Here is a 24,141-nt window from a genome sequence, read left to right as displayed (position 1 = left end):
TTTTTCCATGACCAATATATTGCTATTATGTTTAAGCTTAGATTGATATGAGTTGACTGCAGAATTTCCGAACAAATTAGAAAGAATAGGTTTAGGTGTGCTAGCAGATGTTTTCATTGTTTCATTTTTCTTTTGAAAGTGCATGTTTGCTAGTTGAGAATTAAAGGTTAACTGTTATCCTTGCTATAATTAATATGAACGGTGCATGTTTGTAATTATGGAAGTGCTTTAGTTTAGTTTATGTAGCTTTGCATTTGCTTTGGATTAATGTAGATGGTGTCACGCCCCAGAGGAGTCTCTGTCCGAAGAAATTTCGGCAGCATCTCCCCTGTACGGCGGACAATATGAAACTTTCTACATATCACATATACATCAGCCACAGGCGGCTGGAATGGTAACAATAAATAAAAACAAACACCATGCAGTTTATAAAGATATTCAGCCTCTGGCTGTCACAACCACGCAGTTAATAATAATAATCAATAACAATAGGACTCTGACTCGAAATCCACCCTACTCCACTACACTCGTAAAGCTCAAATCCAACGAACTCACCTCTTCTGCCGTCCAGACAGGCACGTAGTAGAATGAAATCCAATATCATATCAAAAATCCATCAAAAGATATCACTCCATACAATATCCATAGGAAAAATCCAAAGACAATACTAAAACAAAGTCTGATATAGAAAAAGGCCAAATAAAAACAAATAACGAACTAATAAAGAACTAGCTCTACGTGTAGATGGGGGTCAGTGACTGGAACTCAACCTGAAAATATCAACAATGGAGGCGGGGTGAGTCCAACACTCAGCAGGTACAACTGATATGCATAATAAAACAAGTAACAGATAACACTAATCATGCGTACAGTCTCCTGAATACGAGAAGGAATAAATGCAACTGAAATGAAATCAGGAGATAACTGTACTAATCCTGTATGCATGTCAATCAAATGCATCCATACAAATGCAGCATATAAGTGCAGCAATCACAACAATAAAATGCAATAAATGCATATGGTGACCGTGCACTCGGACATCACTGCTCCTGACAGTGACTGAGTGGACGGAATGCTGTCGGAGTACTCCTGTCCTCTGGCCCCAAATCATAAATGGGGGAGCTCAATGCTCTCATCTCCCGGTACACAACGACGGGGAGGAAAAATCTCTGCCGGCTACCACGCTGAGTCTCCTGACCAATGGAGCCAAACAGAGTCCACCATCTGCCGGCTACCACGCTGCTACCCTAAATGCCAACGGAGCCAAACAGAGCGGAACTGACTGCCGGCTACCACGCTGAGTCACCTGACCAACGGAGCCAAACAGCAGAACCGCCACACTCCAGCCAGATATACAACTAATCCATGGGTGGTGTGTGCAGTACATGTAACTGGCGATGGGCTCAACCAAAGTGGAGCCGACAATCGCACAGCATGCAATCATGATGCATGACACTAAAAACATGGCATAGTCCATATAACTAGATACAAGTGTGTACCACTGGAAGAAGTATCAAATAGAAGGTACACCAATAAAATAGGGTATCAAATAATCCCTAGTTCCAGAACATATCATAGCATGTGGTTGGTTCACTACCTAAAGCATATGTGATCAGGTAGATATCATGCAGTGCAGCATAAATAAACAAACAAACATGTAACTAATCATGTAGCGACCAACCGAAACAAACAGATAACACAATTATTGTTATATGTTAAACATATTATCATGCATATCAAAAGACATAAGTCAAAGTACCCGCCTCCGAAAATAGAAAGGTCCGATCTGACTCCGAGATACTCGTCTCGCGTCAAAGTCCTGTGTCACATATAAATAAATATTATTTTATTTAGCTACAATTTACATAAATAGCTAAACAAAATTCCTAAAACTATTTAGGGCAAAACCCTAAACCAAAAACACATAAACAAAATCAATATACACATGATCGTCTAACTAAACCCTCCAAATTCAGAACAAGATCTACAACAGAACTCAAATACACCTAATCCTCACCCTAATTCACAATCCAAAAGATTACGGTGAAGGTTGCTTGCTGCTAAAACATTGAACAAGCAATTGTTTGTTGATCCACAGCACACAGAAACTCACGGTAATTCTTCCTTCAACTCACAACCCTCATTTCTGTGTACTAAGTCTACTGTTGCTGATCAACAAACACCACAGCCCCACTTCCTCTCCAATTCCGTGACCTAAATTGGTAGCAAAGAGAAATTCGAACTAGCTTACCTCCTTTGATCAATTAGGGCACTGTGGTCGGCTAATCCTCTGAACTCCGGCGATCTAGGGCAGAGACAGAAATGGGGGTGCTGGTTCTTCCTGCCGGCGAGTTCTTGTGGCTAGCTGGTCGGCAAATGTCAGTGCTAGGGTTCGGGCACAGGAAGAAGAGGAACCGGGTGGCGGCGTCGGCGCTAGGCTCGGGTGTCGGCATAGAAAATCGGCAGTGAACTCACACCAGGGCAGAGGAAGAAAGGGTGATGCACGGTGATCGGCTCTAGGGCACCGGGGGTTTGCGGCGCTGCTCCGTGCGTCGCCGGCGGCTAGGTCACAGGCCGGAGATGGTTCGGCTGAAGCTTTCGCGCGGGCACAGGCACAAAGAGGAGAAAGAAATCAGCTCTGCGGCGGAAGAGCAGTGGCGTCGTGCAGAAGAAATGAAGAAAAGGAGAACCGCTGGGCCGGCGGTTAGGGCACGGAGGAGGTCGCGAGGGGAAACAGGCGCGTGGAAGGTGTCGGGAGGAGAAAGGGTGCGCTGCTCGGGTGCGCGAGTGAGAAAAGAAACGGCGAGGAAATAAAGAAAAAGAAAAAGAAAAAGAAAAGGAAAAGAAAATAAATCTTTTCCTCATTAAAACAGGGTAACCTAAACAGGCCTTTCCCGGACCCTGTTTTTGTCCCCGTTAACTTGTCCATACGAGCTCCGAAAAATTCCCGAAAAATTTCTAAAAATTCCGGAAAATTCCCTTATCATTTTCGGTATTTTACATTCTCCCCCACTAATAAAAATTTGGTCCCCAAATTTTGTTATCTACCATCAGCAAGTACTAACAACAGATTTAAAGTATAAATGCTGAACGGTAAACAAATCACATACCTCAAGTGAAAAGATGGGGATATCGAGCTCGGATAGTATCCTCGAGCTCCCAAGTAGCCTCCTCGTCCGAATGATGTTGCCATCCGACTTTAACCAGCCGAATGGTCTTGTTCCGCAACTAACGCTCTTTCCGGTCAAGAATCCGTACCGGAATCTCCTCATATGTAATATCAGGCTGAACTGGAACTGGAATATCTGCCAGTACATGCGTCGGGTCGGGCACGTATCTCCTCAGCATAGATACGTGAAATACATCGTGGATGCCTGACAGGGACGGTGGTAGTGCCAGTCGGTAAGCTACTGCTCCGATCCTCTCCAAGATCTCGAAAGGACCAATGTACCGCGGAGCTAACTTACCTCTGATGCCAAATCTCTTCACCCCTTTCGTGGGTGAAACTCGTAGAAATACATGATCACCAACAGAGAACTCTAGTGGTCTGCGTCTCCGATCAGCGTAGCTCTTCTGGCGATCCTGCGCCTCTGACATCCTCCGTCTGATAGTACGGACCAACTCTGCATCCTGCTGAACTCTCTGAGGTCCCAACAACTGGGCCTCTCCAACCTCATCCCAGAGGACGGGTGTCCGACAAGGTCTACCATACAACGCCTCAAACGGTGCCATCTGAATAGCCGAATGAAAGCTGTTGTTGTAAGCAAACTCTACTAACGGCAGATGGTCCTCCCAACTGCCTCCAAAATCCATAACACATGATCTCAGCAAGTCCTCAAGAGTCTGAATAGTCCGCTCTGACTGTCCATCTGTCTGTGGATGGAAAGCTGTACTAAGTCGGAGCTGTGTGCCCAAGGCCTGCTGCAGACTCTGCCAGAAACGAGACGTAAACCGTGGATCTCTATCCGAAATGATACTCAACGGAACACCATGTAGTCTAATGATCTCCCAACAATACAGATCTGCCAATCGATCCACGGGATCAGTCCTCCGGATCGCTAAGAAATGCGCGGATTTGGTTAATCGATCAACGATTACCCAAATCGCGTCATGGCCTCGTCGTGTCCTCGGCAATCCTACCACAAAGTCCATGGTAATGTGATCCCACTTCCACTCAGGAATAGGAATCCGCTGAAGTAATCCTGCAGGTCTCTGATGCTCAGCCTTCACCTGCTGACAGACAAGACATCTAGCTACGAAATCTGCGATGTCTTTCTTCATGTCGTTCCACCAGTAGGAACGTCTCAAGTCTCGATACATACGGGTCCCGCCTGGATGGATCGCAAATCGAGATCGGTGAGCCTCCTGAAGTAGCTCCTGTAAGACCGGATGAGACTGAGGTACGCATAATCTGCCTCGGAAATATATAACACCCTCCTCGTCTCGCGTAAACTCGGTCTGCTGCCCGGAAGCTATCTGACTACTAATGAACTGACAATGCTGATCACCAGCCTGAGCCTCTCGGATCTTCGTCCTGATCGACGACTGAGCAATCATAGTAACAAGAATACCCTGCTCTGTAGATCCCTGCTCCTCAAGGTCTAACTCAGAAAAACTCTGAATCAAGTCTGTGACTGAAATCCGGTGGCAAGCCAAAGTCCCTCTGGACTTCCTGCTGAGTGCATCGGCAACCACATTAGCTTTCCCTGGGTGGTAGCTAATGGTACAATCGTAGTCCTTCAAGAACTCCATCCATCTCCTCTGTCGGAGATTAAGCTCCTTCTGAGTGAAAATGTATTTGAGACTCTTATGATCAGTAAGAATCTCAAATGTAATACCGTACAAATGATGTCGCCATAGCTTCAGAGCAAAAATGATGGCAGCTAACTCTAGGTCATGAACTGGGTAGTTCTTCTCATGCTCCTTCAACTGACGAGAAGCATAAGAGACTACTCTGCCGTGCTGCATCAGAACAGCACCCAAACCCTGAAGAGAAGCGTCGGTATAGAGTACAAATCCGTCCTCTCCAGAAGGTAGAACCAAAACTGGAGCCGACACTAATCTCCGCTTCAGCACCTGAAAGCTGGTCTCGCAATCCTCGGTCCACGTAAACTTCACGCCTTTCCTGGTAAGGCGTGTCAGCGGCATAGCAATACGCGAGAAACCCTCGACAAAATGTCGGTAATATCCGGCCAATCCCAGAAAACTGCGAATCTCCTGCACTGACTTCGGCTGCTCCCAACTAGTGACAGCCTCGATCTTCTGAGGATCAACTGAAATACCTCTGTTAGAAACCACGTGTCCCAGAAAACCGACTGAGGATAACCAGAATGCACACTTGCTGAACTTCGCGTACAGCTGATGTCGTCTAAGAATCTCCAAAACTGTGCGAAGATGCTGTGTGTGCTCCTCCTCGGAATGCGAGTAGACCAATATGTCATCAATGAAAACGATAACAAACTGATCAAGATACTCCAGAAATATGCGGTTCATCAAATCCATAAACACCGCTGGAGCATTGGTAAGCCCAAATGGCATTACCAAAAACTCATAATGACCGTATCGAGTACGGAAAGCTGTCTTCTGAATATCTGAGTCTCTGACTCTCAGCTGATGATATCCGGATCGCAGATCAATCTTAGAATACACTGATGTACCTCTAAGCTGATCAAACAAATCCTCGATCCGTGGTAAAGGATATTTATTTCTGACGGTCACTGCATTCAGCTGTCTGTAGTCAATACATAACCTCATGGTGCCGTCTTTTTTCTTAACAAATAATACCGGAGAACCCCATGGGGAAACACTAGGGCGAATGAATCCCCTGTCTAAAAGCTCCTGGAGTTGAACCTTCAGCTCGTTCAACTCTTTTGGTGCCATTCGATAAGGAGCTTTCGATGCCGGTGCGGTTCCCGGAATCAACTCAATAGCGAACTCCACTGGCCTTCTGGGAGGCAAACCTGGCAGCTCCTCTGGAAATACATCTGGGTACTCCCGAACTACAGGAACGTCGGAGAGCTGCGAACTGCTGCTGTCCTCAGTACTGATCAAAGATAACAGAAAACCCTGACAGCCATGTGACAGCAACCTCTGAGCCTGTATCGCCGAAATGATCGATAAGCCGTCGTCTCTGATGCCAGTGAAATCCCACGAGGGTTGGTTCGGAGGCCGGAATGTGACCACCCTCGTCTGGCAATCAACTGTGGCATGATATGCTGACAAACAGTCCATGCCAAGAATAATATCAAAATCGACCATTTCTAATACTAAAAGATCCACTGTAAGTATTAGGTTGCCAAAATCTAACGGGCAACCTCTGACCTCCTGGGTGACGTCCAATGAATCACCGGACGGTAGGGAGACGGTCAATCGCTGGGGTCTGAAAGTGGGTAATCTACCAACCTCCCGCATAAAAGTGCGAGATATAAATGAATGTGAGCTACCAGTATCTATCAGTATATCTGCAGATAAGGCATAAATAGAAATCATACCGCGGAAAACGGATCCGTCGGCTCGCTGCGCATCCTCTCTGGTCATCGCATGAACACGTCCAGTCTCTGGCGGAGGAGGAGGAGGTAACGCTGCCAGCGGCTGCTGCGGCTGGGCAGAAGCCTGCCACTGAGGCTGTGCTGGATACTGCGCCAGAGAAGACTGAGAGAACGGCGACTGATACTGTGCAGCTGGCTGAGACTGAGTCTGGTACTGCCCCTGCGTCGGATAATAAAGTCCCGGAACAGAACTCTGGGGTGCTATGGAAGCACTGGAGTACTCCTGTCCAAGCATGCCAAATGTCGCTGCTGCATGTGAAGCACTAGGCTGCTGGCCAGGCAAAGGTTGGGCTCTACGCCCTCCTCGATAAGTACCGGACTGACTGGACTGTCCTCCATGATCCGTCCCTCCGGAAGTCATATGTTGAGTCTTCTGCGGACAATCTCGGCTCTGGTGTCCAGGCAGTTTGCAATAAAAGCAAACCGACTGTCCCAGAGAGCAAGCTGAGATGATATGATCTCTGGACCCACATCTGAAACAACGAATGTCGCTGGCGGGTTGTTTCCGGTTCTGCTGGGAAGACCGGGAACGTCCAGAAGAAGACTGTCCTGATTTCTGGGGTTTACGAGATCCCCCAGATATACCCTGATCTGACCGACTACGCCTGCTCTGCTGTGGTGTAGCCTGAGGCTGCTGGATCTGTCCAGATGTCTGACTCGGCTGCTTCCTTTTCCTATCCGGAAAAACTCTCTGCTGAGCTGACTCAATAATGAGGGCTCTGTCCAACATCTCCGCATAAGATGTGATACCAAGACCGACAAGTCTTAGTTGCAAATGTCCATCCAGTCCCTGAATGAACTGCTGCATACGTGAACTGTCCTCAGCAACTAGCTCTGGACAAAATCTGGCCAATCTGTCAAACTATGCATTATACTCAGTCACTGTACGATTATTCTGTCGCAAACTCAGGAAATCCTGCCGGCGAGCCATCTGATAAGCTCGTGGAAAGAAACGGCTCTCAAAAGCCTCTCTGAATCTGGCCCATGTGATGTTCTGCTCACCGATGTTAGAACGCTGGGTAAGCCACCAAGTGTCGACCGCATCCCGTAAGTGAAAAGCAGCCAGCTCTGCTTTCTCCCACTCGGAGCAAGCAATATAAAAGAAAGTCCGCTCCATGGTCTCAATCCAAGACAAGGCCACACTCGGATCTCTGTCTCCTCGGAAGAGTGTGAATCGACTCTTCATCGATTCTGCCAATACTGGAATCCTGGCTCGTGCCGTTGTCGGAACTGGCGGAAACACTGGAGCTGGTGCTACAGGTGGTACTGGTGCATATACCGGAGGAGGTACTCCCGGTGCTGCTGGGTAACCGGGAGCATATGCTGTCGGTGGCACTGTAGGGTGAATGTAGGTGGTCGCGGCTGGAGATACGGTAGGCACTGGTACCGGATGTGAAGCAACGGGTTTCCCTAATGCCGGAGCTGCTGGGTACACGATAGGTACTGGGGGCACAGGCGCCGCTGATGCCGGGTACACTGTAGGCCCAGGTGGCGGTGGTGCCGAGTACGCAATAGACTGAGCTGGAGCTGGTGTCGGATATGCTAATGGTATCCCTGGTGGTACCGAAAATATAGGAGCAGTGGATACTGTCGGTGCAGCTGAGGTAGGCACCTCTAAGGGAGCCATCGGAGTCTGAAGGCCCGTCGCACTCGCAGTATGCTGAGTCTGTCCCTGACCGACAGGCTCAGCCTCGGTAGGCATCTCTGGTATATCCAGAGATCCTGCAGTCCTCGCACGTGCTCGTCCAACACCACGTCTCGCAGCAATACGCGTAGATCGCCTCATATCTGTTAAATTATATTACAGATATTACAACAGGTATAAACAATTACCAAAATGACATCATACCTAATTGCTGTATGGAGATGTTCCGTCGCTGTCCAGCCCCCAAATTGACCTTGGAATTCCGTACGAGAAAAACAAACACCGGAAATCCATATAAATCCAAAACGGAAGTCCATAACATAATCGAAACGGACAAATCCGTGTAACCGAAAATAACTGCCCAGACTAATCAGTCTCGCAACTAGGGCTAGTATAAAAATGTCCAAAATACTAAAACCAGGTTTCACACCCTGCTCTGATACCAATAAATTGGTATCAGATAAATCTCAAAAATCCAACACACGGAAATCAAATAAATATCGCCAAACTTTGGCGCGCTGATACCCAATAAACTGATATCAGATTATTCAAAGTATCCATAATACGAAAACAAAGATCATATAAATCCAGAACACACAACAAGTATCGTATACCGGCTCTGATACCACTTCCGAAGAAATTTCGGCAGCATCTCCCCTGTACGGCGGACAATATGAAACTTTCTACATATCACATATACATCAGCCACAGGCGGCTGGAATGGTAACAATAAATAAAAACAAACACCACGTAGTTTATAAAGATATTCAGCCTCTGGCTGTCACAACCACGCAGTTAATAATAATAATCAATAACAATAGGACTCTGACTCGAAATCCACCCTACTCCACTACACTCGTAAAGCTCAAATCCAACGAACTCACCTCTTCGGCATAGTAGAATGAAATCCAATATCATATCAAAAATCCATCAAAAGATATCACTCCATACAATATCCATAGGAAAAATCCAAAGACAATACTAAAATAAAGTCCGATATAGAAAAAGGCCAAATAAAAACAAATAACGAACTAATAAAGAACTAGCTCTACGTGCAGATGGGGGTCAGCGACTGGAACTGCTCTGAACAATGGAGGCGGGTGAGTCCAACACTCAGCAGGTACAACTGATATGCATAATAAAACAAGTAACAGATAACACTAATCATGCGTACAGTCTCCTGAATACGAGAAATGAAATCAGGAGATAACTGTACTAACCGGAATCAAGGTACAAAGGTAGCAGGTCGTCAGACCGAAGAAATCCTGTATGCATGTCAATCAAATGCATCCATACAAATGCAGCATATAAGTAGCAATCACAACAATAAAATGCAATAAATGTATGGTGACTGCACTCGGACATCCAAAGGATCGAGTGGACGGAATCTTTGAGTACTCACCTCCGCCCCAAATCATAAATGGGGAGCTCAATGCTCTCATCTCACACAACGACGGGAGGAAAAATCTCGCTACCACGAGTCTCCGACCAAGAGCCAAAGTCCACCATCTGCCGCCACCACGCTACCCTAAATGCCAACGGAGCCAAACAGAGGCCACCGCTGAGTCACCGACCAACGGAGCCAAACAGAACCGCCACACTCCAGCCAGATATACAACTAATCCATGGGTGGTGTGTGCGGTACATGTAACTAGCGATGGGCTCAACCAAAGTGGAGCCGACGCAAAGCATGCAATCATGATGCATGACACTAAAAACATGGCATAGTCCATATAACTAGATACAAGTGTGTACCACTGGAAGAAGTATCAAATAGAAGGTACACCAATCAAATAGGGTATCAAATAAACCCTAGGTCCAGAACATATCATAGCATGTGGTTGGTTCACTACCTAAAGCATATGTGATCAGGTAGATATCATGCAGTGCAGCATAAATAAACAAACAAACATGTAACTAATCATGTAGCGACCAACCGAAACAAACAGATAACACAATTATTGTTATATGTTAAACATATTATCATGCATATCAAAAGACATAAGTCAAAGTACCCGCCTCCGAAAATAGAAAGGTCCGATCTGACTCCGAGATACTCGTCTCGCGTCAAAGTCCTGTGTCACATATAAATAAATATTATTTTATTTAGCTACAATTTACATAAATAGCTAAACAAAATTCCTAAAACTATTTAGGGCAAAACCCTAAACCAAAAACACATAAACAAAATCAATATACACATGATCGTCTAATTAAACCCTCCAATTCAGAACAAGATCTACCACAGAACTCAAATACACCTAATCCTCACCCTAATTCACAATCCAAAAGATTACGGTGAAGGTTGCTTGCTGCTAAAACATTGAACAAGCAATTGTTTGTTGATCCACAGCACACAGAAACTCACGGTAATTCTTCCTTCAACTCACAACCCTCATTTCTGTGTACTAAGTCTACTGTTGCTGATCAACAAACACCACAGCCCCACTTCCTCTCCAATTCCATGACCTAAATTGGTAGCAAAGAGAAATTCGAACTAGCTTACCTCCTTTGATCAATTAGGGCACTGTGGTCGGCTAATCCTCTGAACTCTGGCGATCTAGGGCAGAGACAGAAATGGGGGTGCTGGTTCTTCCTGCCGGCGAGTTCTTGTGGGTAGCTGGTCGGCAAATGTCAGTGCTAGGGTTCGGGCACAGGAAGAAGAGGAACCGGGTGGCGGCGTCGGTGCTAGGCTCGGGTGTCGGCACAGAAAATCGGCAGTGAACTCACACCAGGGCAGAGGAAGAAAGGGTGATGCACGGTGATCGGCTCTAGGGCACCGGGGGTTTGCGGCGCTGCTCCGTGCGTCGCCGGCGGCTAGGGCACAGGCCGGAGATGGTTCGGCTGAAGCTTTCGCGCGGGCACAGGCACAAAGAGGAGAAAGAAATCAGCTCTGCGGCGGAATAGCAGTGGCGTCGTGTAGAAGAAATGAAGAAAAGGAGAACCGCTGGGCCGGCGGTTAGGGCACGGAGGAGGTCGCGAGGGGAAACAGGCGCGTGGAAGGTGTCGGGAGGAGAAAGGGTGCGCTGCTCGGGTGCGCGAGTGAGAAAAGAAACGGCGAGGAAATAAAGAAAAAGAAAAAGAAAAAGAAAAGGAAAAGAAAATAAATCTTTTCCTCATTAAAACAGGGTAACCTAAACAGGCCTTTCCCGGACCCTGTTTTTGTCCCCGTTAACTTGTCCATACGAGCTCCGAAAAATTCCCGAATAATTTCTAAAAATTCCGGAAAATTCCCTTATCATTTTCGGTATTTTACAGATGGAATGGTTCAGATTGATCTTGCTATGACATCATGTTTCGGTTAAATCAAAAGTGCATGTTTTCAACCATGTTAATGTTCAAAGTAAAAGATAGATTTTTGCATATTACGAACATGATAAAAGGAGGCTTATATTCTATTTTTAAAGAAGTTAGAATTTGTTTTCCTTTGTTTTAAATCTGTTGTAGCATGTTTGAAGAAGTTAGATTTGCTTTCTTTTGATTTGTTTCTGATGTAGCATGCTTATAGAAGTCAGATTTTCTTTCCTTTGATTTAATACTGTTGTAGCATGCCTATATTCTTTTTAAGAGTTCAAGAAAAATATAAGAAAGATAAAGAAAAGAAAGAAAAAGGCCAAGGCCTTAAGTAGATCCCAAAGTCAAGACTTTAGGGATTTTGGCACACAAGGTACTAAAGAAAATGTCGAGGCATTATATAGAAGTATTAAAAGATAACAAGTATTTTACTTTTATCAGTGGCACTGTACTGGACTCTCTGTTGTCCTTGGGTTGGGCTCCCATAGTCGTCCCTAGGTTTAGATAACCTAGTATGCTGGACTCTCAATTGTCCACTACCCCAACCTATTAGGGAATGCGCATAAGATGGTACAAAGTCTGGGCCCAAGAAAAGTTGATTATTATTTTAAAGTATTATAAGTATAAGTTTTTTTGAACAAGTAAAACAAGTTTTACATAACTATAAAGTATTAAAGGATGAGTTTAGAATAGATGAATTAAGTTTCATTTTGTTTTAAAATCAGCAAGTTGAGTTTTCTTTTATGCTAGCATGTTATTTAGATTAGTTTACTGTTCTTTGCTATTAGAAGAGCATGAGTAGCTTTACATGTTTAGCACTTCAGTATGTTTGTTTATTTACTAGTAGATGAGCATGAGTAGTTTTCCTTTTGAGCATTCAGTTTTAGTTTACAGTATATTCACATGCATATCGAGTTTTTGTGAGTTAGATAGCGCTTACTAAGCAAATTTTGCTTATAGATTGCACTTCCTCTTACTGCAGATATAGGAAAGGAAAAGATATAGAAAGGAAGGTGACAAGGAGGTGTTCGAAGGATGTGTGATGCCAGGACTATGGAAGCCTTGGGACTAGGAAAGAAGTTTTAATTTTAGTTTCCGCATTTTAGTTATTGTAAACATTTGAGTTGTATTTTAAGTTCATGTCATTTGAGATTATTCTGTTTAGATTGCATGTAGGATGAGTTCAGTTTAGTAAGTAGATATTTGCGTGTTTGATACTTATTTAACTGCGTGGTTGTGTGATAAATGTTCCAGCCACCTGTGGCTGATGTATACTATGCTTGTATCTTGGTTTATAGTCACCGGTACAAGGGAGACTCTGCCAAAAATTTTCGGTAGGGTTTCCATGTGATTTTTAATCATACCAGTTAAGTAGAGTTAGTAGTTAAGTAACAGTCACCCTTAGAGAGTAGTAGAGTATTAAGAAGGGTGGTCGTTACACATGGAGGGTGCCTTTGGTCTGCTTCCTGCGCTGCTTCGGCCAAGGCACCCAAGGCGCCTCCAAGCTCCATGGAGGACGCCTCGGACACTATTCATCCGAGCTTTTAGTTCTTTTCCATTCCCTGCAAGATACATTAGTATAAAATACAAAACATATCCTGTAAAATAGAGTTAGCACAAATAAACTAAGATTAATATAAGAATTTGACAGTCACCGGACTATCCGGTTCTGACTTTGGATTTCACCTCCAGAACCCCTAGGTCGACCCGACGCCTATTGTTCCCTCACCGGGGAACGCATCCTCACCTACTCCACTCAGGAGAGTTTACCTGTTGCTAAATCGATCCTCCAGACTGTAACGCCTGAAAATTCTCAAAACTATTTTAGAAATATTCTATGATTTTTCTGGAATTTTAGGATATTTTTACAGAATTTTTAGAGTGGCGGAAGTAGTAAAAACAAATAGAAACCAAAAACGGCCTAAGCGGGAATTAAACCCGAGACCTATGGTTTACGAATAATTCTAGTAACCAGTTGAACCCAGCAGGGCCGTGCTGAAAGGAAAGGGAAACAGTTATATTTATATTTAAGTTGGGCCGAGTTACCCACTTAATATAAATAGAAAATTTAAGTGGGGTTTGGTTTATTTTTATTTGGTTTGGCAATTTCTCCTCCTCACCCTAACCTCACGCCGCACCTCTCCCTCTTCTTCTTCCTCTCGGCGCCAATCCTAGGGTTCCCTCCCTAGGGCCCCAAGGTCATCTTCCAATGACAACTCCGGCACGAGGACGCTCTTCTTCGCGAGAGGAACGCATAGACGTGAGAAGATTGTCGAAGGGGTCGTCTCCACCAGAATTCTAGCGAATAGAATTGTAAGGAAATTAGCATACGAGGTAAGAAACCCCTCACCTGCAGTATAAGTAGCTTTTCGTACGATTGAATGTTTTAAATTAGCTATATGTAGGCTTTTCGAGGCATTGGGTGTATTTAACCCTCCTTTACAGGTTTAGGGATCTAGTTGAGCACCTCTAGATGGGCCAGACACGTTTTCTCCTTTCAGTTGGAGATTCTAGACATTTTCGGGTGCCTAGAGGTGGTCTCCCTAATAGAGAGGAGAGTTGGAGCACACCAAGTGTTCGATAAAATGCTTAGCTCAGTAAAACGCTACAGTAGACATTTCTAATAGCTCAGTAAATGCAATAGAAGCATTTAAATAGTTTAGTTAGTCTTGCTACACCTACAGTCGGCTCTAGGTTCAGGCAACCTAGCTCTAGGTTCAGATAACCTAGTAAAAGCAAGATAAATTAATTAGCTATGATTCAGTATTTTATTTTCAGTAGGGGCACTGTACAGGATTAGATATCCATTGGGCTGGGCTCCCATAGTCGGTCCCTAGGTTTAGATAACCTAGTAAACCCTACTAAATGCAGGACTTGCAAACCCGGGTCTAGCTAGGGATGAGTGCACAGCAAGTACAGTTGCTAGGCCCAAACAGCAGTATGATTACTATTTTCACTTATTATGATAATAGCTTTCAAACTCGTAATCTAGTTATGTGAATATAGTGTTAGCTCAGTTTTAGTTTCAGTTTCAGTTTGGTTCTCCTAGTTGATACCATGAAATAGCTCCATGCTTAGATTTTATTATGCATGCCATGTTTCAGTATTTATACCATGTAACTTCAGTATGCCATGCTTTAACAAATTCAGTGCATGTTTTTAAATAGCATTTGTTTTAAAAGCATATTGCATCGAATGCATGTTTTAGTGAGGTAGATTGTTTCTTACTAAGCGAAAGCTTATAGATACTTTCTTTTCCTTATACTGTAGATAAAGGTAAAGGAAAGATGGACTAGCGGAGGCTGGAGGACAATGCTACGAGGATGTGTGTGGGCAGGAACTTGGAAAGAAGATCTTAGGGAACTCTAGAAAGCTTTGTTTAAACATTAGTACTTTTTAGTGTTTTAGCAATTTGCACTTTAGTATGTTGATCGCTATGAATTAGTTAACCATGCACTCTATTATGCTTAGAACATTGTTCTTTATGATGTTAGAATATTAGTTGTGGTTGTTAGAGTGTTTCTCAGCCATCTTAGAACATGTAATGTGATTGAGGCACGAAATAGTGCTGAAATCAGGGGTTCTGGTTCGAAATCAGAAACCCAGATCGATCTACAGATCGATCAGAGTTGGGTTGTGCCACTGGATCGGCCAGCTGACCGATCCAGTCGCGAACAGAGAGTTAGCGTCTGGTCGGCCGACCGATCCATAAGCTATATTGCTTCGGTATGCGGCTCGATCGGTCTACCGACCGATCAGTGTACTCCTGGATCGGTCGGTAGACCGATCCAGCCGCATACAGAAGCGATCAAGCTTGTGAATCGGTCAGCCGACCGATCCATGGTTTTTCTCCGTGCCAGTATCAAGCTGGATCGATCACTGGATCGATCCGACAGCCCAATCGATTCATGGATCGATTGAAATGCCTGATTATAGCTAGCAGGACATCCGAGAGGCATAGATTATCTTCCCTAGCATGTGTACAACTCCTAGGTACACCTAGAATATTAAGTTCAGATTTTACAGTAATCAGTTTAGTAAAATTTTAATCAATCCAGATTTCCGCAATAGTAATTTAGCACAGCATAATGTAGCGATCGACCTCACAGCCTAGTCAGTAGAAGGCGGGTCGTTACAGAGTGGTATCAGAGCAGTTTCCATACTTCCTACACACACATCAGCATTGTACCTGCAGCTTCCAAGTAAGAATACCTCTCACTTTGTATGTTTATTGCTTTTCTGTTATAGATAACTAAAGCATGCTTGTTTATGATAGTAGTTAACATGATAACAATAGTTTCTCTATTATGCTTGTGTTAGTCATGTATGTCCTGCATGTCTTTAGAAATGGCACGAGGATGCCCAGCTAGAAGGGCACCGACCACGAGCCCGGCTTGAGGCATGCCTCCCCGGACCTGACCGGTGGCTCGATTAACAAAGCAACAGAAATAGCCACCTTAAAGGCTAGTCGAGAACACTCCCACTGTCACCCCGAGCCAACTTACGACACCGGTGGTCTTAGAGGTTCCACCACCACGGTACCAGCGCAGAGAGAGCCTATCCGATCCAGGTGGCGAGAGTCAAGCCGAGAATTTCTCGAATGAACCATGGGATGCTGGCATGGTTCAAAACACTGAAAACGATGGAGCTTGGGTGGCGAATATGAGAAGGTGAAGTCGCCTCTTCGTCGACAAGTGATGCACGTATGTGGTGGGAGAGAATCGAGGCGACGCCCGGTGAACCAGATGACATGGGCCGACTTGAGAAGGAATTCTTTGAGGAGTTCTTTCACATGAGGGTCACCAACCGTCACTACGACGAGTTCACCGAGTTTCGTCAGGGCAACCTATCGGTTGAGGAAGCCGTGAAGAAATTCAACAGGTTGGCTCGTCAATGCCCGCACAGAGAAGGAGCGAATCCGGTTGATGCTCAAGATGCCGAGGTAGGAAATAGCAATGAACGTGGTGGTGGCGTTCATAGGCCACGAACCACGGAAGAATTAGTGAGCGGTGCTCTACCAGAACAGTATAAAGCAGCAGAAGCAAGTCCTCTCGAAGCTAAAGGTCAAGGAGGCTCGGGCACTCGAAACAAGAGGCCACAGCCCCATGGCTCTAGCGAAAGGAACTCCAACAAGCGCAAACCGTGGAGTTACCCAAAGGAGGGCCACCAAAGATTATCCAAAGTGTGCTACTTGTGGGAAATTCCATCCTGGAGTTTGTCGTAAGGGCACACGAGGATGCTTTGAATGCGGACAGGAAGGGCATATGGCCAAGCAGTGTCCAAACAAGACCAGTCTTCCTCAGCCACAGCCGATTCAGTATGGAGGCCAGCCAGCTCAGTTACATCAGATGCAGGCCGCTTTAGATGGTCCACATATCAGCCAGGACAGATTAGAAGCCCCTCCAGCTATGACCAATGCGAGGATCTACTCACTCACAAGAGAGGACGTAGCAAATGCCTCGACAGTTGTTACAGGTCAGATTCGTATTTCACAGCAAAGTACAACTGTCTTATTCGATACTGGGGTAACCCATTCATATATATCCAGGGCATTTGCTGAGAAGTTAGCAGTACCTCCAGAGGTACTCAGTAGCCAGTTCCTTACGACGTTACCCTCAGGAGAAATCATGGCGTCTACGCACTGGCTCAGAGCAGTGCCGGTCACTATAGCAGACAGAGAGCTCTTTTGCGATCTGATAGTGATTAATATGACTGACTACGACGTCATCTTCAGGATGAACTTCTTGATCAAATACGGTGCCTCCATCGAGTGCCGTAAACAGAAAGTCACATTCCAACCTGAAGCAGAAGCACAGTTCGAGTTCATCGGAGAACCCAAGAGAAAGGCCAAGAAGTTTCTCTTAGCTATGAAGGCACAGAGGTTAATGGATTCAGGATGTACGGGACTTTTGGCACATGTAGTCAATACCAGTCAGGACAAGGACCAACAGCTAGCAGAGGTCAGAGTCGTATGTGACTACCCAGCAGTCTTTCCTGAAGAGTTACCAGGCCTAGCACCAGACAGGGAGATCGAATTTGAGATAGAGCTCATTCCCGGTACAAATCCTATCTCCAAAGCGCCTTACCGCATGGCTCCAGCAGAACTGAAGGAACTTCATGAACAACTACAGGAGCTGCTTGACAAAGGCTTCATACGTCCTAGTCACTCATCAATTTGTTCGTGAAGAAGAAGGATGGGAGCATGCACCTGTATAGACTACCGAGCCTGAACCAAGTCACCATCAAGAACAGGTATCCTCTTCCCAGAATTGATGACCTGTTTGATCAGCTAAAGGGAGCAGCAGTGTTCTCTAAGATAGACCTCAGATCGGGTTATCATCAGGTGAAGGTCAAAGAAGGGGATATACCTAAGACAACATTTAGGACTAGATACGGACATTATGAGTTCGTAGTCATGCCCTTTGGTGTGACCAATGCTCCAGCTACCTTCATGGACCTCATGAACAGAGTATTCAGGGAATATTTAGATAAGTTTGTCATCGTGTTCATCGATGATATTCTTATCTATTCAGGAACTCAGGAAGAACACGCAGAGCACCTGAGAACAGTATTGCAGACCCTTCAGCAGAACCAGTTATATGCCAAGTTCACAAAATGTGAATTTTGGTTAGATCAGGTGTCCTTCCTGGGTCATATCATCTCAAAAGATGGTATCATGGTAGACCCCAGTAAGATAGAATCTGTGAGCAACTGGAAAAGACCCAAGAACGCCAGTGAGATCAGAAGCTTTCTGGGATTAGCAGGTTACTACAGGAAATTCGTAGAGGATTTCTCCAGGATAGCCTCTCCACTGACAGCTCTTACCAGAAAGAACAAAAAATTTCAGTGGACAGAGGACTGTGAGAACAGTTTCAGCGAGCTGAAAAGGAGATTGACCAGTGCACCTATTCTGACTCTACCAGAGAACGCATATAGCTTTGACATATATAGTGATGCCTCGAAGTTGGGACTAGGAGCAGTGCTGATGCAAAATGGCAAGGTGATTGCCTATGCCTCCAGACAACTTAAGGATTATGAGAAGAACTATCCTACTCATGACCTTGAGCTTGCAGCAGTGGTGTTCGCTCTCAAGATTTGGAGACATTACTTGTATGGAGCTCAGTGCAAAGTGTATACAGATCATCAGAGTCTGAAGTACTTCTTCACTCAGAAGGATCTGAATATGCGACAGCGTAGATGGCTAGACCTGGTCAAAGACTACGACATAGATATCCTCTACCACCCAGGAAAAGTGAATAGGGTAGCAGACGCCCTCAGCAGGAAGTCCAGCGCTACCCTATTATCTCTAGCAGCCATGTCACCGCCCCTACAGAAGGAGATCTCAGATTTCGGTCTCGAGCTCATAGTCGGACAACTCTCTACTATGACATTAGAGTCTACCTTGCTTGGTGACATCCAAACAGCTCAGGAGCAGGATCCTGAAATACAGAAAATCAAGCAAGGATTAGCAGGAACAGAAAGTGGAGAATTCAGAATATCAGATAGCGGGGTGTTGTATTTTGGTGACAGGCTATGTGTTCCGGATCAGAAGGAACTACAGAGGAAAATCCTAGATGAGGCTCACAAGACTCCCTATGCGATGCATCCTGGCTCCACCAAAATGTACCAGGACATGAAGAAACATTTTTGGTGGCCTGGGATGAAGAGAGACATCGCTCGATACGTCAGCACCTGGTCAAGGAAGAACATCGAGACCAGGGGAGTTTTGCAGCCTATACAGAATGGAAGTGGGAAGACATTTCTATGGATTTTATAGTGGGGTTACCCAGAACCACGAATGGTTTTGATACCATCTGGGTAATAGTCGACAGATTGACTAAATCAGCCCACTTCTTAGCTATCAGGATATCCTACTCCATGGAACAGCTAGCTCAATTGTATCTCAAGGAGATCGTTAGATTACATAGAGTCCCACGAACCATTATTTCAGACAGAGACAGCAGGTTCACGTCACACTTCTGGGAGTGTGTACAGACAGCTTTGGGCACGAAGTTAAAGTTTAGCACAGCTTTCCATCCTCAGGCAGATGGTCAGACGGAGCGAGTAAATCAAGTACTCGAAGATATGCTCCGAGCATGTGTCCTAGATTTCAAAGGAAGTTGGTGCAAATATCTGAGTTTAGTAGAATTTGCATACAACAACAGCTATCAGGCCACTATCGGCATGACACCTTACGAGGCTCTCTATGGGCGGAGGTGTAGATCTCCAGTCTGCTGGTATGAGAGTGGTGAGCAGAAAGAACTAGAACTTCAGACAGATCTAGTGGTAAATACCACCGTAGCTATACAGTAGATCCGTCAGAGGATAGAGACAGCTCAGAGCCGCCAGAAAAGCTATGCTGATACACGGCGCAGACCCTTAGAGTTTTCAGTTGGGGATTCAGTGTTCCTTAGAGTAGCTCCCATGAAGGGAGTAATGCGTTTTGGGAAAAAGGGCAAGCTAAGTCCCAGATATGTGGGACCATACCTTATCAGCAGAAGAGTGGGCAAGGTAGCATATGAGCTAGAGCTACCCCAGGAAATGGCAGCTGTCCACAATGTATTTCATGTCTCTATGCTGAAGAAGCATATCCCAGATGCCACCCAGGTGATTGAGCCCCAGTTGGTACAGATCCGCGAAGACCTCAGCTATGACAGTCGGCCTATTCAGATAATAGACCGAGCAGTTAAGAAATTGCGGAACAAGGAAGTACCATTAGTCAAAGTTATTTGGCGAATGATGTGCGTAGATTATATACTCTTTTATGCATGTTTTTACGCACATTTATATACTTTGAGCATGCTTGATCTATGCATTTTTATACTTCCAGCTTTCCTTTTAGCATATTTACTCTTTTGGTTCGGAGATCTGCTTTTTGTACATTTTCTGTACACAGGAGTCGAAATTGGTGAAGATTATGCGTCCTCGGACAAGCTCGAAGGAATTGAAGGGAGAGAGCATCAGGGCATGTACCACACACGGCCGTGTAGTTTTAACAGGAAGGGAAGAGGACATGGCCGTGTGAATCTCACACGGCCGTGTCTTGATTTGAAGAAATTAGAGCAGATGCCTTACATGGCCGTGTAGATCTACACGACCGGGTGAGGTTTCCAGAGGCCAAGCAGGTGGTGGCCGTGTGCACCACACGGCCGTGTAGCATTTCCAGAGAATAGAAGGGTCCTAGCCGTGTGAGTCACACGGCCGTGCAGCTTTGGCAGAGAAGGAACTGGACATGGCCGTGTCATGGGGCCGTGTGGCGCCCGATTTCCTCCTCTATTTAAACCCTCCTTCATGAATTGAAAGGGGATCTCTTCCCCTTTGGGAGAAGGCAAGATTTGGTGGTATCCTCCCATTCTTGGGAGGATTTCTGGGCGATTCGAGGGGAGTTCTTGACGATTTCGACTCCGGAGCGAGGATTGGATCCGAAGACGAGGCTTCTTCGTAGATAAGTTTTCTCTTTCCCCCTTTTCTTGGTTTCTTGGATTGGGGATTTAAGAAATGCTTGTAATCCTTATTTCTTCGGGTATTCTTCCTCGATTCATGGAGTAGATCTTGTATTCTAGGATTAAGGGAGTATTTGTATGATGGATTGATGTAATCTCTTATGGATTTGCCAATTTCTTGTTTCAATGACATTGTCTTGCTTGTATCAATTAGATCATGAATGATTAATGGTGACTTGTGCTTAATTCTCATTCTTGATTGATTGTTTGGATTTCTTGTGGACTTAGTAAAGATAAACTCTCACTTGATCATCCGAGGGATCCATGTGACAGGTGCAAGCCCGTGTAAGGACGTTTGAGAGATAATCTTGAAGAGGAAATAGGAATATTCAAGAGAGTAGGATGGATCTTGTGATTAGTTTCTTGTATCTTGATAGATTAATAAGTTGTGGGCTTCTATGTTGATATCCGAGGAAGGCATAGTAATAGGTGCGCTTCTGTGTAAGGACAACGTAGGTTCACGTCTAATTGATCATATTTAGATACATTTCTCAGTCCTTAGCCGGTTATCTATTGCAAGAGAGAACCGACAACTTTCTACAAGTGTTTGGCAATTGAGGGATAAGAATTGGTGAACCATTTACATTCAAGAAATCTTACAAAGAAATCGAAACTCCTAGAATCTCCCCTTATCATAACCCAAAACACTAAACTCTTATTTGTTGATCTTTAATATTAGATTAGTTTACCTTCACTTTGCATTTGAAACGATTGGATAGTTGTTTAGCTAATTCGCATTGAGGCATTTCTAGTGCTTATTCCAGTCCCTGTGGATACGATAATCTTTTATATTACTTGCGATATTTCCGTACACTTACGGAGCGTAACAAGTTTTTGGCGCCGCTGCCGGGGACCGCGCTATAACATTAGGAATTATCAATTGAGTTAGACTAAACATAACATTTGTTTTCCTTTCATATTGCATAGTTGTAACTAATCATTAGATTTCTGTTTTTACTTTCTTGTATAACTTTTACTTCTTGTTAATTCTTTTTATACAAATTCAATTCTGCATTTTTGATTCTTTTATTTTTTTTTTCTTTTTCTGTTGAATTGTCATTTGCTATCTTGTTCTTGTGTATGCGAAGATCTAACTTTGCAGGGGAATTCTTTCCTTTTGACCCTGAGATTGATAGAACTTTCCATAAAAGAAGAATTCTGCAAAGGCAAATTGAAGAACAGGAACATTTGAACATGGCGAATAGACCACTCAAGGATTATGCAGCACCTTATGCAAGAGGTTTTCGATCTAGTATTTCAAGACCTTCAGTGGAAGCTAATAACTTTGAGATCAAACCCGCAATTATATCTATGGTGCAGAAGAACCAATTTGGTGGAGGACCTCATGAAAATCCTAATCAACACTTAGAGGTCTTTTATGAAATATGTGGTACCATGAAAATGAATGGAGTTCCTTCAGAAGCAGTAAGATTATTATTATTTGGGTTTTCTTTAAGAGATAGGGCAAAGCAATGGCTGAATTCTTTGGCCCCTAATAGCATCACCACTTGGGAGCAGTGTGAGCAACAGTTTCTTGATAAATTCTATCCACCAAGCAAAACAGCTCAATTGAGGAATTTAATTGCAAGCTTCAAGCAAACTGACTTAGAATTTCTTTTTGAAGCATGGGATAGATATAATAGTATGCTCAGACAATGCCCACATCATGGGTTGGAAAGATGGTTAGTGTTGCACACTTTTTATAATGGTATCAACTATCATACCAAAGTGTCCCTTGATTCAGCTGCTGGAGGGGCACTTATGAATAAAAGTTTAGATGAAGCTGAAGAAATTATTGACAGTGTAGCACAAAATCATCATCAATGGGAAAATGAAAGAAGTGGTGGCTATTCTTCTGTAAACCCAACAATTAAAGCATCAGGGAAGTTTGATGTAGATGCAGTCACTCTTTTTTCTGCAAAATTGGACGCTCTTACAAAGAAATTTGAGAATATGGGGACTAGTGCTAATATGGTCAATGCTATTAGTACATCTTGTGAAGTATGTGGGAGTTCAGAGCACTCAAATGACTCATGTCCATTGGGAGCTATCAATGCACAAATCAATCAACTAGAACAATGTGATGCACTCATGAGTTACAATCAAAGGCAGAATAACCCATACTCAAATACTTATAACCCTGGATGGAAGAGTCATCCCAATTTTTCTTACAGAAATAATCAAGATCAAGGACCATCTATGGGGGCAAGACCAAATTTTCAAGCTGGGCAACAAAATTTTCAACATCTATCTTCTCAAGGCTTACCAAAGTCAAATATTGAAAAGATGCTTGAAGAAATTATCTCAAGTCAGAATGAAATGAAGCAAGATTTAGCAAAGCTCATTCAGAGAATGGATAATTCTGAAAAGCATCAAAAGATTCAGGATAGTCAAATTGCCCAACTAGCTTCCTCATCATCCAGAGCACCAGGACAACTTCCAGGAAAACCTGATGTGAATCCTATGGAGCATTGCAATAGAATTGAGCTTAGGAGCGGACGGACCTTGGGAGACTCCCAAGTGACTGCTCCAAAAGGGATACAAAAAGAAGAAGAGCTCTCTTCTCTTATACCAAATCAGATTCAAGCTAATGAGGAGAGTACCATTGAGGTTGAAGAGACTCTTCCACTGAACCATCAGAGCAAAGCTGTCCCTTTTCCTCAGAGACTTACAATGCTCAAGAAAGATGAAGAATTTGGCAAGTTTTTAGAAAAAGTTAAGGAAATTTGTGTAGAGGTACCTCTTATTGATGCTATTCTTCAAATGCCTAGATTTGCCAAATTCCTGAAGGATCTCATGTCAAACAAGAGAAGAAGAGAGAGATTGAGACAATTGCGTTTAGTGAGGAATGTAGTGCTATTTTGGAAAAGAACACTTCCCCAAAACTAAAGGACCCAGGGAGCTTTTATATTCCTTGCAACATAGGAAAAGATTTTTTTGAAAAAGCTTTTTGTGATTTGGGGGCAAGTGTTAGCCTCATTCCCTATTCAATTTGTAATAAATTAAGTCTCAAAAACATTAAACTTACTACTATGGCACTTCAACTTGCCGATCATTCCTGCAGGTACCCTTTGGGTATTATAGAAGATGTGCCAGTAGAGGTGGATGGGAATGTTATTCCCACAGATTTTGTCGTGTTGGACATGGAAGA

The 24,141-nt window shown here is 44.2% G+C and overlaps 1 non-coding gene across 1 annotated transcript; it reads right to left on the bottom strand.

Annotated features, from left to right (window-relative positions):
- Positions 1-22,557: 22,557 nt before the first annotated feature.
- LOC121994369 lies at positions 22,558-22,663 on the bottom strand. The gene has a single exon (XR_006115698.1). It is a non-coding gene; the product is annotated as a small nucleolar RNA R71 (small nucleolar RNA).
- Positions 22,664-24,141: the final 1,478 nt, after the last annotated feature.

This window comes from Zingiber officinale, chromosome 1B (assembly GCF_018446385.1).
Source record: "Zingiber officinale cultivar Zhangliang chromosome 1B, Zo_v1.1, whole genome shotgun sequence".
Classification (NCBI taxonomy): domain Eukaryota; kingdom Viridiplantae; phylum Streptophyta; class Magnoliopsida; order Zingiberales; family Zingiberaceae; genus Zingiber; species Zingiber officinale.
Note: the sequence above shows the minus strand (reverse complement) of the source record. Positions and strands in the feature narration are given on the sequence as shown.